This window comes from Macaca thibetana, chromosome 6 (genome assembly GCF_024542745.1).
Source record: "Macaca thibetana thibetana isolate TM-01 chromosome 6, ASM2454274v1, whole genome shotgun sequence".
NCBI lineage: Eukaryota > Metazoa > Chordata > Mammalia > Primates > Cercopithecidae > Macaca > Macaca thibetana.
Genome location: NC_065583.1, coordinates 48,718,684 through 48,733,584, shown reverse-complemented (window position 1 = coordinate 48,733,584; position 14,901 = coordinate 48,718,684). Strand labels below are relative to the sequence as shown.

General features: G+C 45.0%; 1 protein-coding gene and 1 pseudogene across 4 annotated transcripts in view; both read right to left on the bottom strand.

The window, feature by feature from the left end:
- The window catches only part of AFF4 (ALF transcription elongation factor 4), an 89,912-nt gene extending 85,889 nt beyond the window's left edge, over positions 1–4,023 (bottom strand). For 3 of the 4 annotated variants that reach the window (XR_007726211.1, XM_050792744.1, XM_050792746.1), the window contains exon 1: positions 3,628–4,023. The gene's annotated coding sequence lies outside the window, so the exon portion shown is untranslated. The remainder of the gene's footprint in view (positions 1–3,627) is intronic. The other variant, XM_050792745.1, reaches the window with a different exon arrangement.
- On the bottom strand, positions 115–3,617 carry LOC126956013 (uncharacterized; annotated as a pseudogene).
- Positions 4,024–14,901: the final 10,878 nt, after the last annotated feature.

Here is a 14,901-nt window from a genome sequence, read left to right as displayed (position 1 = left end):
CAAAACTCAGTAACTGGAGCATATATTACTGCTCTCTTCCATGTATTAGAGTAACACTTCAAATAACCAAGAAGGGTATGTATAGGGAGTTAACAACAAGTAGGAGTGCTTTTCTTTTTTTTTGAGACAGAATCTCACTCTGTCGCCCAGGCTGGAGTGCAGTGGCGCCATCTCCGCTCACTGCAAGCTCCGCCTCCCATGTTCACGCCATTTTCCTGCCTCAGCCTCCCTTGTAGCTGGGACTACAGGCACCTGTCACCACGCCCGTCTAATTTTTTGTATTTTTTTTTTTTAGTAGAGATGGGGTTTCACCGTGTTAGCCAGCATGGTCTCGATCTCCTGACCTCATGATATGCCCGCATCGGCCTCCCAAAGTGCTGGGATTACAGGCGTGAGCCACCACGCCTGGCCAGTAGGAGTGCTTTTCTTAAACCAAAGGAAAAAGCGGCAAGCTAACAGGCCAGGTTAGCTTTATGCAGTCTTTAGTCACCAGCTTTCACAATAACTGAGACTAGCTAACACCCTCCCAGAAATCAAATAGAATTGTTCCAACTTATCAGAGGAAATGAATAAGGGAATGGGTAAAACATAATAAGAATGCAGGAGAGCTGGGAACCTTTATATCACATAGAAAAGTCTTTATAGTGAGATATCTGTAGAATAAAGCTAAAGTAAAAAAAAAAAATCTAAGTCATCAATTTTTTATAGTACATGCTGTACTTCTGGGTCATTGTCCAGGTGTGCTCTCAATACTTCAGAATACCTCTTTGATTGTATTAAAATACCACAAAGAAAAGTCAAGTCCTCATAGATTTTGAACTCCATTCTAAACCAGTAGATGGCCACAAAGGAAGAAATACCTGTTTTATTTGTTCCTCTTAGGTACACATAAAACCATGGCATTTAGCATTTACCTTACCTTCTCAAAAAAGGCAAAATGCATAACTTCTAGAAAGCTTCATATTCTGTCTCATCTTCTGAAACTGATTGGTTTTTCCCTTTCAAATACTGATCCTTTGCTCATACAGCTTTCTTTACCTTTTTGTGAAATCTTAGATAACTTGATAGAACAATTTCAAGTTCAAAATATTATCACATTCAAATTCAATCTAGTAATTGTGCAAAATACTGAGGAAGATAAAAAGAGGAATAAATATAGTACTTCCTCAAAGACCCTGTAACAGATCTATAAGAAAATTATTATGCATCCCTCAATATCTGCAAGAGACAGAAAAAAAAGAAAATTACAATGCAAAATATATAGTGGGCTTCTGTTTGTTTTGAGACATCGCCCAGATTGGCCGGGCACAGTGGCTCACGCCTGTAATCCCAGCACTTTGGGAGGCCGAGGCGGGCAGATCACGAGGTCAGGAGTTCGAGACCAGTCTGACCAACATGCTGAAACCCCGTCTCTTCTAAAAATACAAAAAAAATCAGCCGGGAATGGTGGCATGCACCTGTAGTCCCAACTACTCAGGAGGCTAAGGCAGGAGAATCACTTGAACCCAGGAGGCAGAGGTTGCAGTGAGCAGAGATCAAGCCACTGCACTCCAGCAGTGTGATCTTGGCTTACTGCAACCTCTGCCTCCCGGTTCAAGCGATTCTTAAGCGATTCTTGTAGCTCAGCCTCTGAAGTAGCTGGGACCACAGGCGTGTACCACCATGCCTGGCTAATTTGATTCTCATGCATCAGCCTCTCAAGTAGCTGGAACTACAGGTGTGCACCACCACACTTGGCTAACTTTTGTATTTTTAGTAGAGATGGGGTTTCACTATGTTGGTCAGGCTGGTCTCGAACTCCTGACCTCAGGTGATCCGCCACCTTGGCCTCTCAAAGTGCTAAAGTGCTAGGATTACAGGCGTGAACCACCAGGCCCAGTTGCAGAATATATTGTTACGAAAAGGATACAACTCAAGAGTATACAGAAGGGAATGTATCAACCTGAATGTGAGAATCTGACAAGTAGAAAGTGATTCAGAACAAAAATATTCTACCTTTAAGAATTCTTAATTACACAGCTTCACCTTACACTCCCAAACTGTAGATCATGTTCCAATTAACACAGCTAGGCTCTTTTTTCAGACACCCTATCTTGTCCCCACTTGAAGCAAAATTTTATTTAAAGTAAAATTTGCCTACTGTTTCTACAGAGCTAAGAAAAATCAAAGTACCAGCCTGCAAACCACCACAAATTGAAAGAAACTGCTGGTAATAAAAAAAAGAAAAATTTGACTGCTACCAGGATTTTAGTAAGTTAACTCTGAAAAATAACTTAAAATAACTTATTGGGAATTGTTTTTATATTTAGGAGCTGAAAGATGCAGTGATAACAAGGAAAACGAACCTGAGAAATTTAAATAAGCCAGCTTTGTTGAAAACCAAGTGGCCAGTTGCCAACACTTCTTTATGCACATATGACCAAAGATGATTCTAGGCAGACTCACAGACCACAAAGGCTCTTTATCAAATCCCGAATTAAGAAAGTTCTCATAAATATTTCAATTTTGATAAGTTAAAGGCCAGTTGAGTTTTAAAAAGCACTTTATGAAGCGCAGAATCAATATAGAAACGAAGCTTTGCGCTTTTCACATCTGAGCCCTAAAACTAGCACACATTTTATGTTACATTTACAGTCGATTCACAGACAATAGCTTAGATTCCATCAAGAAAAACATTGGTCAATGGAAAAGTGACTGGCCTTAGTTTAAAATTTCCATATGGCCAGCAGGGAAGAAACCGCATAATTCTGAATTACAACTGACAAAACTACGAGAACCCTAAATCGAACTCTTCGCCTTGAACTCCATATACAAACATTTCAGATGTGTACTTCCACTTCCTGAAAATAATATTGGTTGTAAACGAAAAGGCAATAAGGTTACTCCCAAAACTCCTGTACTCCATGATCCATCCTCAAAGAGTGGAAGAAACAGCAAAGTAGAAGGAACAAAGCACTGACGTCAATTACGAGATTAACCCCAAGCACAGGCAGCTGGAGGAAAGGCCTAAACATCAATATCCACGCACAAGCTACTGGGATAACTAGGTAACAGACCGATTCGGAAGTTGTGGGGGGCAGTATTCGAGAATTATACCCCCCACGTTCCCATTTTTAGTCAATCCCCTTCACAAGTCCAAGGCGGAAATTTTTCCTTTTTTTTTTTTTTTTTTTTTTTTTTTTTTGCGGGGGTGGGGGTGTGGGAGAGGTGCGCAGGATCGCGAGAAGGAAAGCGAGAACTAGTTGGGTAATGTTAGCCAGAATCTGGGCCTATTTTCTCTTTAAGTAGAAATAATTTGAAATTGAGGAGGATATGAAAAAGTAACAAATCAGCCGATGGAACGCCTGAGGGAAGAAAGAGGAAAGGAGAAACACTAAACAGATGGATTTCTGGGAATTTTTGTTAGGATTGGGTTAGCTTTTTTTATTTTCTTATTTTTGCGGGAAGGTGGTGGGGTGGGACGCGAAGATGAGGGGAGGGGTGAAACCCGATCGAGCAGCCCCAGCCCGGAGGGTCTCCCCGAGGCTCCCCGCGGAACTTGCGGGGCCCCCCACCCACCCCACCTGGCCCCGGCCACAACCCCCGCAGCCCGGCCCGGCCCTCGGTCAGTCTGTCGGCCCTTCTTACCTCCAGTCCCGGCTCCGCTAGGCCCGAACCATCTCCTGGTTGCGGCAGTGGCGGCGCCGGGCCTGCACCTTCACCGGACGCGCATTCGAGCCCGCCCAGGGGGCGGTGACAGGCTGCCAAGGGCGAGGGGCTCCGGGAGGCGGCGGGGGTTCCGGAGGCCTCGACAAGCGAAGGCGGCTGCGGCGGCAGCGACGCGCCTCACACGGAACAGGCGTAGGCCCCGCACCGCTCCATGACGGTAGGGCCCGGGCTGGGACGGCTGACTGAGGCGGCGGGGGCGGGTTGACGAGGACCTGGCACCAGGATCCCCGCCCCGTCCGCTGGCGGCGGCGACGGCAGCTGGACTCCCGCAGCCAGGGCTGTGACTGACGCAGCGGCCGTGCCACCATGTGACCAGGGCCGGGCGGGTACGGGGCGTCACGTGATGCCTCTGCGCCCCTCCCCGCTGGGGGAGTAGGGGGCGGGGGTCTGTTGGCCGGCTGGGCCGGGAGGCGACGCCCGGGGTGGTGACGTGCCCGGCTGTTGGGTCCGATGACCCGGGCCAGGCAAAGGACCCGCCCGAGCGGTTTAGGCCTGAGCCTCTGGGCACTGCGGCCGCTTCGGGCAGGGCTGTCAGGGCAGGACAGGGCCTGCACATCCGGGAGCGCACGCCCTCCTGCGCGTAGCCCGCTAGTGAGGTTCCGAAGGGCGGGGCCCGGCCGAACCGGATATGCCGGTTCTGGGGCTCAGCTGAGGGACCCACGCCCCTGGTGGGGATCCGACCCAACCTGGAGCCCCCTAGACGTGGTTCCAGGTGTGGAAACCTCGAGTCCTCAATAGGTGCAGCAAAAAGGCAAAGGACGCAGGAGGCTGTTCGGTATTTCCAGTAAACTTATCCTAAGAAGACAAACTGTCCCTCCTTCTTCGTCATCTAAACATCTTTTGCCACTGATGTTTTTCTTTTTATTTATTTATTAAGACAGATCTCGCTGTTGTCGCCCAGACCGGAGTGCAATGGCGCTATCTCGGCTCACTGCAACCTCCACCTCCCGAGTTCAAACGATTCTCGTGCCTCAGCCTCCGGAGTAGCTGGGATTAAAGGCGGGCGACACCACCTCCCGCTAATTTTTGTATTTTTTTAGAGACACGGTTTCACCATGTTGGCCAGGCTGGTCTCGAACTCCTGACCTCAACCAATCCACCCGCCTCGGCTTCCCAAAGTGTTGGGATTACAGGCGTGAGCCACCGCACCCGGACCACTAATGTTTTTCTTCGCATATCATTCTGAACACTTCTTTCACCTCTAAACATCGTTCCAGTCAGGGCAAGCCATAATTTAACTCAGAGAGTAAAATGATACAGACTTGACAGGGTTTTCAAAAGGTCTCATAGAATCTAATAGGGTAACTGTCCAGGGATGAACCTTTTGTTCATCATTTCAAAAAGAAGATATTGGCCGGGCATGGTGGCTCACACCTCTAAACCCAGCACTTTGGGAGGCCGAGGCAGGTGGATCACGAGGTCAAGAGATGGAGACGATCCTAGCCAACATGGTGAAACCGTCTCTACTAAAAATACCAAAAATTAGCTGGGCATTGTGGCATGTGCCTGTAGTCCCAGCTAGTTGGGAGGCTGAGGCAGGAGAATCACTTGAACCTGGGAAGCGGAGGTTGCAGTGAGCTGAGATCGTGCCACTGCACTCCAGCCTGGCGACAGAGCCAGTCTCCGTCTCAAAAAAAAAAGAAAAGAAAAGAGGCCGGGCGCGGTGGCTCAAGCCTGTAATCCCAGCACTTTGGGAGGCCAAGAAGGGCGGATCACGAGGTCAGGAGATCAAGACCATCCTGGCTAACACTGTGAAACCCCGTCTCTACTAAAAAATACAAAAAACTAGCCGGGCGAGGTGGCGGGCGCCTGTAGTCCCAGCTGCTCGGGAGGCTGAGGCAGGAAAATGGCGTAAACCCGGGCGGCGGAGCTTGCAGTGAGCTGAGATCCGGCCACTGCACTCCAGCCTGGGCGACAGAACGAGACTCCGTCTCAAAAAGAAAAAAAAGAAAAAAAAAGAAAAAGCAAAGTATTAATATAATCTCATGTCTCTTACCTGTTTACTTTCACTGAAGAAGCCTTATTAAGTTTTTTGTTGTTTTCTTTTTGCTGTTTACTTTCTGATTCTGAGGCGATCAATTCAGATATTGTTTTTAATAAGATTCAAAAGTTTTGAGGAACTTTGTAATCAAGTAGTATAAGAAATATGAAAAATGCAATCCCAGCACTTTGGGAGGCCGAGGCGGGCGGATCACAAGGTCAGGAGATCGAGACCACAGTGAAACCCCGTCTCTACTAAAAATACAAAAAATTAGCCGGGCGCGGTTGTGGGCGCCTGTAGTCCCAGCTACTCGGGAGGCTGAGGCAGGAGAATGGCGTGAACCCGGGAGGCGGAGCTTGCAGTGAGCCGAGATCGCGCCACTGCACTCCAGCCTGGGCGACAGAGCGAGACTCCGTCTCAAAAAAAAAAAAAAAAAAAAAAAAAAAAAAAAAAAAAAAAAAAAGAAAAATGCTTTTGTGAGCCTCAAAGGTAGCAACAGAAGTATACTTCTTTTGTTTTTGTTTTTTTGGGGTGGGTTTTTTATTGTTGTTTGTTTTGTTTTGTTTTGTTTTTGGTAGAGACAGGGTCTCACTATGTTGCCCAGTCTGGGCTGAAACTCCTGGGCTGACGCTATCGCCTGCCTCAGCCTCCCAAAGTGCTGGGATCATAGGCGTGAGCCACCAAACAGCACCCAGCCCTTTGTCATTTCTAAAATTCCTGACTACCGACCGGCTGCGGTGGCTTATGCCTGTAATCCCAGCACTTTTGGAGGCCGAGGCGGGTGGATCACAAGGTCAGGAGTTCAAGACCGGCCTGAACAACATGGTGAAACCCCGTCTCTACTAAAAATACAAAAAATTGCCGGATGTGGTGGTCGTGCCTGTAATCCCACCTACTCAGGAGGCTGAGGCAGGAGAATTGCTTGAACCCAGGAGGCGGAGTTTGCAGTGAGCCGAGATCTAGAGATTGCACCACTGCACTCCAGCCTGGGTGACAGAGCAGGATTCTGTCTCAAAAAAAAAAAAAAAAAAAAAAGAATTCCTGACTACCTACTATTTCTTTTAAGCTTCACTATTTATATACATTTTCTCTATAGAGCTATATAAATTAGAAAATGTCTTCATACAAAATTCGAAACATGACAGTAAAAAATAATTGATTCTCCCATCTCTGTTAGCTGTTCCAGTCCTGGAAGGCAATCACTTTGCACTGTATAATGTACCCTTCCCTACATATTTGTAAGTAATACATTAAAATATAGGGATACTTCTTTTTACACAAAAGGTAACACACTATATACGCTGGTCAGTCCTTTTTTTCTCACTTCAAATATCTTGGATAGGCTGGGCACAGTGGCTCAGGCCTATAATCCCAACACTTTGGGAGGCCGAGGGGGACTGATCGCTTGAGACCAGGAATTTGAGAGCAACCCCGGCAACATGGCAAAACCCCATCCCTACGAAAAATAAAAAAATTAGCTGGATGTGGTGGTGCGTGCCTATAGTCCCAGCTACTCTGGAGGCTGAGGTGGGAGGATCACCTGAGCCCCGGAGGTCGATGCTGCAGTGAGCCGAGAGCGTGCCATTCAGCCTGGGTGACAGAGTGAGACCCTGTCTCAAAAAAAAAAAAGAAAAGAAAAGAAAAATGTCTTGGACATTCTGCTGTATCAGTATATAATGAACTACCTTTTTCTTCCTGGAGGCAGAATAATATTCCACTTATGCAAATATCCTAATTTATTTAACCAATCTCCTACAGGTGGATATTCAGCTTGTTGCCAAGCCATTACTATTACATGCTAATAAGCTTCAATGAATAACCTCATATAAGACAAGGCAACATAGTGAGACCCCATCTCTACAAAAAATAAAAAATTAGCCATTTGTGGTGGCACAGGCTTGTGGTCCTAACTACTAGAGAGGCTGAGGTGGGAGAATTGTTTGTACCCAGGAGGTGAAGGCTGCAATAAGCCCTAATCCCACCACCACTGCACTCTAGTCTCAGTGACAGAGCAAGACCCTGTCTCAAAAAGTTAAAATAATTAAAAATGAAAAACAGCCTCATATAATGAGCAAATTATACCTATATGAGAAATCCTTACCCTGGAATCTTTAGATCAAAAGGATTTTTAATTTTGATAGATATTACCAAATTATCCTACACAGAAATTGTGCCTATTTCATTTACTTTCAAATTCTGCTTAAGAAGACTTACAAGGCTGTATAGGTTGGGGGGTTGAGGGGATGGAGAGTGAAAAGAAAAGAGTATTTGTCACTTTACACCATAATAACTTTTTTTTTTTTTGAGACGGAGTCTCGCTCTATTACCCAGGCTGGAGTGCAGTGGCTCACTGCAAGCCCCGCCTCCCAGGTTCACACCATTCTCCTGCCTCAGCCTCCTGAGTAGCTGGGACTACAGGCGCCTGCCACCACACCCAACTAATTTTTTGTATTTTTAGTAGAGATGGTGTTTCACTCTGTTAGCCAGGATAACCTGAATCTCCTGACCTTGTGATCCGCCCGCCTCAGACTCCCAAAGTGCTGGGATTACAGGCGTGAGCCACCGCGCCTGGCCACACCATAATAATTTTGATTAAAGATGAGTATTAAGGTGCAAATTGAAAATATATAACAAACTTTATAAGTAAGTTTCCTTGCTTATTTTGAAGTAAATGTTATTTGGCTAACGCAAATAATGATATGCTTTTGTTCTGTAAAGGATAGTTTACTTTTTCAATACAAAATGAAACCTTATTTAAAAACCAAAAAGGGGAGGAATGGCCAGTGTAGCCTTTTATTTGGCATTATTCTGCAAATAAGAAGCTTCTGGCCAGGTGTGATGGCTCATGCTTGTAATCCAAGCACTTTGGGAGGCCAAGGCAGGCAGATCACCTGAGGTTGGGAGTTCAAGACCAACCTGACCAACATGGAGAAACCCAATCTCTACTAAAAATACAAAAATTAGCCGGGCGTGGTGGCCAATGCCTATAACCCCAGCTACTCAGGAGGCTGAGGCAGGAGAATCGCGTGAACCCAGGAGACGGAGGTTGTGGTGAGCTGAAACCATGCCATTGCACTCCAACCTTGGCAGCAAGAGCGAAACTCCATCTCAAAAAAAAAAAAAAAAAAAAAAGTTTTCTCTGTTTCAGCAAATAAAAGAAAAAGTTCTTAAAATTATTTCTAAATTTTTAGTATTTTAATACTGTATCATTTCGTTTAAGAAGTTGCATCTGTTTTAACAAAGTGAATGTTCTGTCTCTAACTTCATTGTTCCAGAACAGTGTAAGACTACTGTGCAGAATGGAGAAATTGCAGAAAATAACCTACCATAAAACTGAAAGAGAAATGAAAATCTCAAAGTAAAATATGATTGTTTTACTAGCATGCAAGATTTTAACAAAGTATTTAGGCTGTGGACGGTGGCTCATGCCTGCAATCTCAGCACTTTGGGAGGCCAAGGCAGGGTGGATCACCTGAGGTCAGGAGTTCGAGACCAGCCTGGGCAACATTGCGAAATCCTGTGTCTACTAAAATACAAAAATTAGCTGGGCATGGTGGCGCACGCCTATAATCCCAGCTACTGGAGAGGCTGAGACAGCAGAACTGCTTGAACCCAGGAGGCAGATGTTGCAGTGAGCCAAGATTGTGCCATTTACAGTCCAGCCTGGGCAACAGAGCACTCTGTCTCAAAAAAAAAAAAAAAAAAAGGATTTAATGTATATTGTTAGAGTAGTAATACTTAGTAGAGTACTGTTTTTAAGTTAGGTTTTTGGAGGTATAATTTACATATCATAAAATTCATCCTTGGCTGGGCATGGTGGCTCATCCCTGTAATCCCAGCACTTTGGGAGGCAGAGGTGGGCAGATCACTTGAGGTCAGGAGTTTGAGACCAGCCTGGCCAACATGGTGAAACCCATTCTCTACTAAAAATACAAAACTTAGACAGGCGTGGTGGTACATACCTGTGATCCCAGCTACTCGGGAGGCTGAGGCAGGAGAATCACTTTAACCTGGTGAGTGGAGGTTGCAGTGAGCCAAGATCTTGCCACTGCACTCCAGCCTGGGCAACAGAGTGAGCATCTGTCTCAAAAAAAAAAAAAAAAAAAAAAAAAAAGCATGTAATGTACAGTTTTATGAGTTCTGACAAACGATATAGAACATTTCAATCACCACAAAATATTCCCTCTTGCCCCTTGGTAATGAACCCTTCATTTCAACCCCAGTTCCTCAAAAACATAGATCTACTTTTTGTTCTTATACCATTACCTTTTCCACAATATCAAACAAATGGAATCATACAGTATATAGCCTTTCAAGTCTGGCTTCTTTCACTTGGTATAATGCTTGTGAAATTTATCCATTGTTATTTTCATATATCAGTACTTTTATTTCTTTTTTTTTTTTAATCACTGAATAGTATTCCGTTATGTGGATATAACATAGCTTGTTTAGCCATTAATCAGTTGAAGAACATTTGGGTGGTTTCCATTAACAAAAAAACAATTAGAAGTCATTGTAGAAGTCCAAAAAATAAAATAAAATAAAAATTATGAATAAAGCTACTATAAATATCCATGTACAAGGTTTCATTTCAGCCTTAAATGATCTCCACCAATATTTTCTGAAAATCACATCTAGATATAGGAGCTACCAAGTCACAACTACAGCTACATAAACATTATTCCATATTATTTTAGAAACTCAGATAATTTATTCATTATTTATCAAATATTTATTAAACATCTACTACATAGCAGGTACTGTTCTAAGCACATAGATAAGACAATTGTCAGATACTAGCTCCCCCAAAATACCACCAAGACAACCCATTGGCGAAACCCTGTATCTACTAAAAATACAAAAAACTTAGCCGGGCGTGGTGGTGGATGCCTGTAATCCCAGCTACTTGGGAGGCTGAGGCAGGAGAATTGCTTGAACCTGAGAGGTGGAAGTTTCAGTGAGCCAAGACTGCACCATTGCACTCAGCCTGGGCTACAGAACGAGACTGTCTCAAGAAAAAAAACAAAACAAAACAAAACTGAGTTATTGTTCACTTCAGTAAAAAAGATCACTACCTTAACACAGTCTCAGTAACACCTTTAAGGGGGAAAGCAAAGTTGGAATATGTATAAGGTTTGGGGGTCTGATTTAAGAGAGTTTTTCAATTCAAGGGACTTGATTACAACTTGGTAGGAATCATGATACATTGGGATTTGTGGACATAGTTTGAGACAGAGTTCTGCTCTTGTCACCCAGGCTGGAGTGCAGTGGCAAGATCTCTCGGCTCACTGCAACCTCCGCCTCCCAGGTTCAACTGATGCTCCAGCCTCAGCATCCCGAGTAGCTGGAATTACAGGCGCCCACCACCATGCCCAGCTCATTTTTGTATTTTTAGTAGAGACGGGGTTTCACCAGACTGGTCTCGAACTCCTGACTTCAGGTAATCTGCCTGCCTCAGCCTCCCAAAGTGCTGGAATTATAGGCATGAACCAGAGCACAGGCCAGGAAAGGGTTTTAGAGTCTGGGATAGCGTATTAGTTTTCTACTGCTGCGGTAATGAATTACCACAAATTTAGGGGCTTCAAACACCACAAATGTGTTATCTTACAATTGTGTCAATAGAAGTCTGACACTAGTCTCACTGGATTAAGACGATGTATTGGCAAGACTGTTGCTTTCTAGAGGCAGTAAGGGAGAGAGTCCTTCCCTTTTCCAGCTTCTAGAGGCTGCCCTCATTCATTGGCTTGTGACCCTTTCCTCCATCTCCAAGCCAGCAATGGCTGGTTGTGTTCTTTTAAAATCACATCACTTTGACTTTCTATTCCATCTCCGTTATTTATTTTATATATATAAAAATGTATATTTGGCCGGGCGCGGTGGCTCACACCTGTAATCTCAGCACTTTGGGAGGCTGAGGCAGGCGGATCATGAGGTCAGGAGATCAAGGCCATCCTGGCTAATACGGTGAAACCTTGTTTCTACTAAAAATACAAAAAATTAGCCGAGCATGGTGGCGGGCGCCTGTAGTCCCAGCTACTCGGGAGGCTGAGGCAGAAGAATGGCGTGAATCCGGGAGGCAGAGCTTGCAGTGAGCAGAGATCACGTCACTGCACTCCAGCCTGGGTGACAGAGCGAGACTCCATCTCAAAAAATAAAAAAATAAAAATATTTTTAAAAATATATATATATATACACTATATATGTGTTATATAAAAGTAAAGGACATTTCTTATTATTTTGGGCCAACTCAGATCATTCAGAATCTCATATACTTGTTTTAAGGTCAACTAAATAAACAACCTTAATTTCATCTGCCACCTCAATCCCCCATGCCATATAAAATAGCATATTAGGGCCAGGCGTGGTGGCTCATGCCTGTAATCCCAGCAATTTGGGAGGCCAAGGCAGGTGGATCACGAGGTCAGGAATTCAAGACCAGGCTGGCCAATGTGGCGAAACTCCATCTCTACTAAAAATACAAAAATTAGCAGGGCATGGTGGCATGGTGGCAGGTGCCTGTAATCCCAACTACTCAGGAGGCTGAGGCAGGAGAATTGCTTGAATCTGGCAGGCAGAGGTTGCAGTTAACTGAGATTGCACCATTGCACTCCAGCCTGAGTAATAAGAGTGAAACTCCATCTCAAAATACAATAAAATAAATGATAAAATAGCATATTAGGTTGGGTGGGGTGGCTCACGCATGTAATCCCAGCACTTTGGGAGGCTTAGGCAAGAGGATCACTTGAGCCTGGGAGTTTGAGACCAGCCTGAGCAACATAGTGAGACCCCATCTCTTAAAAAATTGAAAAATTATCCAGGTGTGGTGGTGCATGCCTGCAATCCCAGGTACTTGGGAAGCTGAGGTAAAAGGATAAATTGAGCCTGGGAGGTGGAGGCTACAGTGAGCCATGATCCTGCCGCTGGGTGACAGGGAGAGAGCCTGTCTCAAAAAAAAAAAAAAAAGCATATTAGTATATTCACAGGTTCACAGGTTCTGAGGATTAGTACATGAACATCTTTGGGGAAGAATTATTCTGCCTACCACAGAGCATAAAGTCACTTGAAGTCATCTATTGAAAAGCTGAGCGGTTAGATGTCCTTTAAAACATTGATATGGTTTGGATCTGGGTATTACCACCGAAATCTCAAGTAAAATTGTAATTCCCAGTGTTGGAGGTGGGGCATGATGTGAGGTGATTGGATCATGGAAGTGTTTTTCATGAATAGTTTAGCACCAGCCTCTTAGTTCTGGTCTCATGATAGTGAGTTCTCACAAGATCTGGTTGACTAAAAGTGTGTGGCACAGCCAGGCATGGTGGCTCATGCCTGTAATCCTAGCACTTTGGGAGGCCAAGGCGGGCAGATCACTTGAGGTCAGGAATTTGAGACCAGCTTGGCCAACATGGCAAAACCCCATCTCTACAAAAATACAAAAATTAGCCAGGTGCGGTGGTGTGCACCTGTAGTCTCAGTTATTTGGGAGGCTGAGGCAGGAGAATTACTTGAACTCAAGAGGCGGAGGTTGCAGTGAGCCAAGATCACGCCACTGCATTCCAGCCTGAGCAACAGAGTGAGACTCTGCCTGAGAAAAAAAAAAAAAAAACAGTAGTGTGTGGCACCTCCCCCATTATGCTCTCTTGCTCCTACTCTGACCTCATGATGTGTGTGGTCCCTCTTCACATTCTGCCATGATTGTAAGTTTCCTGAGGCCTCCCCAGAAGCTGAGAAGATGCCAGCATCATGCTTCTTGTATAGCCTGCATAACTGTGAGCCGATTAAACCTCTTATCTTTATAAATTACTCAACCTCAGGTATTTCTGTATGGCAATGCAAGAACGGACTAATGCCTGTCATTCCAGCTACTCAGGAGGCTGAGGCAGGACAATCACTTGAACCCGGAAAGCAGAGGTTGCAGCGAGCCAAGACCCCGCCATTGCACTCCAGCCTGCGCAATAGAGTGAGACTCTGTCTCAAAAAAAAACAAAAACAAACAAACAAAAAAACAGACTAATACAAACACAATTTTGAAAAGTTCTGAAATTGATAGAGGTGTTCCAACCAGAGTGACTCCATCTTGAATACGGGCTGGGTGAAACAAGGCTGAGACCTACTGGGCTGCATTCCCAGGAGGTTAGGCATTCTTAGTCACAGGATGAGATGGGAGGTCGGCACAAGATACAGGTTGCAAAGACCCTGCTGATAAAACAGTTTGCAGTAAAGAAGCTGGCTAAAACCCACGAAAACCAAGATGGTGATGAAAGTGACCTCTGGTCATCGTCACTGCTCATTATTCCTTAATCATAAATCATTAGCATGCTAAAAGACACTCCCACCAGCACAATGATAGTTTACAAATGCCATAGCAATGTCCAGAAGTTACCCTACATGGTCTAAAGTGGGGAGAAACACTTAGTTATGGGAAATCCCTGCCCCTTTCCTGGAAAACTCATGAATAATCCCCCCCTTATTTAGCATATGATCAAGAAATAACTATAAGTATACTTAGTCAAGTGGCCCATGTCACCATTCTGTCTATGGAGTACCATTCTTTTGTTTCTTTACTTCTCTAACAAACTTGCTTTTACTCAATTTTATAGATGGACTCCCCTGAATTCCTTTTCTTTCTTTTTTTTTTTTTTTTTTTGAGAAGGACTCTTGCTCTGTTGCCCAGGCTGGAGTTCAGTGGCACGATCTCAGCTTGCTGAAACCTCTGCAACCCAGGTTCAAGCTATTCTTCTGCCTTGGCCTCCCGAGTAGCTGGGATTGCAGGCACATACCACCATGCCCAGCTAGTTTTTTTTTTTTTTTTTTTTTTTGAGACGGAGTCTCGCTCTGCCGCCCAGGCTGGAGTGCAGTGGCCGGATCTCAGCTCACTGCAAGCTCCGCCTCCCGGGTTCACGCCATTCTCCTGCCTCAGCCTCCCCAGTAGTTGGGACTACAGGCGCCCGCCACCGCGCCCGGCTAGTTTTTTGTATTTTTTAGTAGAGACGGGGTTTCACCGTGTTAGCCAGGATGGTCTCGATCTCCTGACCTCGTGATCCGCCCGTCTCGGCCTCCCAAAGTGCTGGGATTACAGGCTTGAGCCACCGCGCCCGGCCGTTTTTTTGTATTTTTAGTAGACACAGGGTTTCACCATGTTGGCGAGGATGGTCTCCAACTCCTGACCTCAAGTGATCCACCCGCCTCGATCTCCCAAAGTGCTGGGATTACAG